This window comes from Saccostrea cucullata, unplaced genomic scaffold, assembly GCF_032062105.1.
Source record: "Saccostrea cucullata isolate Sc308-1 unplaced genomic scaffold, CSIRO_AGI_Scuc_v1 ctg11860, whole genome shotgun sequence".
Classification (NCBI taxonomy): Eukaryota; Metazoa; Mollusca; class Bivalvia; order Ostreida; family Ostreidae; genus Saccostrea; species Saccostrea cuccullata.
The window spans coordinates 10128-12361 of NW_026923015.1; the positions used below are offsets into that span (position 1 = coordinate 10128).

The 2234-nt window shown below is 36.9% G+C and overlaps 1 pseudogene; it reads left to right on the forward strand.

Moving 5' to 3' along the window:
• The first annotated feature begins 209 nt into the window (after positions 1-209).
• On the forward strand, positions 210-1434 carry LOC134262955 (uncharacterized; annotated as a pseudogene).
• The last annotated feature ends 800 nt before the right edge of the window (positions 1435-2234 follow it).

A 2234-nucleotide genomic window follows, 5' to 3' on the forward strand; every position in this document is an offset into this window, starting at 1 on the left:
TTTCTTCGGCAGCACAAAACGGGTCACCTATCTTTGCACTAACTTTCCCGATTTTAAACTTCTTATGAATTCCTTTCGCTGAATGGTGAAGACGACTATGCCTTTTGTTTCTTTCAATGCCCTTCCTGAAAGTAATGACTACATCTTTCATATCCTTAACACTAGTAACAGAAAGGAGCCGTTTCTTTTTTTTTGTCGTTTACATTTTCATGATCTCTGTTTTTCCAAGATGCTTACACGGACCTCTTGATGACAGAGACTGGATAACAAAGGGTAATCAATTTTCCTAAACTGATAGCTGATTTAAATGAAACGATAATTTTTGAAAAACAAAAATGCAACTGTATATTTGCCTTAGGTTTTGTATTATGTTAATAGGTTCCAAGGCATATGTAGAATTAGAGGCAGTCGTAAAAGGGAAGCTTTTAATTACCGACATCAAAAAACTGTCTCATATTGGTCAGACCTCTAGCCTGGAGTCGTTTCACAAAGTTGTGTGTTCTTACGCTCCAAAAGCTGTGCATTTCCTTTTCACACAGATGCAGGCTCGGCAAGTACACATGCAGTTAATGAATAAAATTGAATCATATTTCTTCGATACATCTTTTAAAATTAAATGTTTTTTTTTTTTAATTTATGACTTCAATGAAACCGTTTTAATGATTATTAATATTTAAAAAAAATAATTCAGGTTATTTCTTGCTGCTTTGCACTTTAACGAGAACAGTGCCAGACAACAAAGCAGGACAAAAGAAGGGGACAAACAATACGCTGTATCTTACCCAAAAGGACGATGTGGAGATGGTGTCGCTAAAGAGGTCAAAGTAGATCAAACTTTCAGTGAGTATTGATACAAGTATAAAATATAAGTATATAATACGTATTAAACACAAAATCACGTTATAAGCTTATAACGATTATTTTTTCATTACTTAGATTACATTGCTGAACTTAATAGACGCTGTGGTGGGATTGAGAGAACTAAATGACAGCTACTCCAAAGCAAGGACTGCCATTGATCGCCGTGTCCAAGTCCCTCCACCAATATTACAGGGTATCCCCAAACCACCAAAAAATGTCACAGTTCAAAGGCATACGACACGCTTCAATTGATTGGTAAAATGAATGTTATGATGCAATATCTTTGTTTAAATTACTTTTAATGATAAATATTTTGTGGTCAGTTAAGATAAAGCAAATTGTCTTGAGCTCAGTGTATACTTGTATTTTCATCAATGTAGTTCCCAGGGGTACCTTAATCCACAGTATTGCTGACTGGGAAAGTTTTGTCATATAGCTGTTACTGCACAAGCTGGCAATATTCGTCGGTTGTAAATTCCTAACAGCCTCCAAATAAATCTCGCAAACCGACGATATGCTAAATGTTGATATAACCTTGTAAAAAAAAGTCTGAATGTTATTGGAGTGTTATAAAGCATGTCAAATTATCGTTACATGGCGTCGAACAGGGAGGGGGGGGGGGGGCTAGCCCCCCACTTTTTTGCGAAGTTAGACATAATATAGATATTGAAAATTGGGGTTAACCATTTTTGTTAGTTTACCCACCCCCCTCGCACACACACACTTTCAAATTGCTTCCGACGCCTATGAGTTATGAAAAAAAATTTCTGCGACATAAAATATCACATACATTAAATAATGTTCACAATACCAATTATTATACCCCCGCTTGAAAAGCGGGAGGATATATAATAAATCGTTAACACACTCGTCCGACTTACGTCCGTTCGTCTGTCTGGTCCGTCCGTCTGTTATGCTATGGGGTACCCATCTCTTATCCGTAACTCCTCTCATACCACTGAATGAAATTTGACGAAACTTTCACAGAATCCTTATTACATACTGCCATTGTGCACCTCCTATTTTACTTTTTGATCCGACACATATTTTGGGTTTCCCGGCCACAGGAAAACATGGACTTTTTCACTAGTTATAACCATATGGGAGGCGGGGGTATCATTTAGTGAGCTCACCGCTCACAGTACCTCTAGTTTTACTATGTAAACATTGCTGTCTTGTGAAAAAAAAATGAACACACTCGGACTTGTTCCTGAATTGGCTCATCATTTCCCAGAGGTCCATTATCTTGTATATATTCATAATAAGAAAGGTCTAAAACATGATGATTGAGACAGTTTACAACAAAGCTAGGATGCTGAATGATACATCCAAATGCGTCTTCTTTTATTCGATTGCAAACTTCAGGGATATCC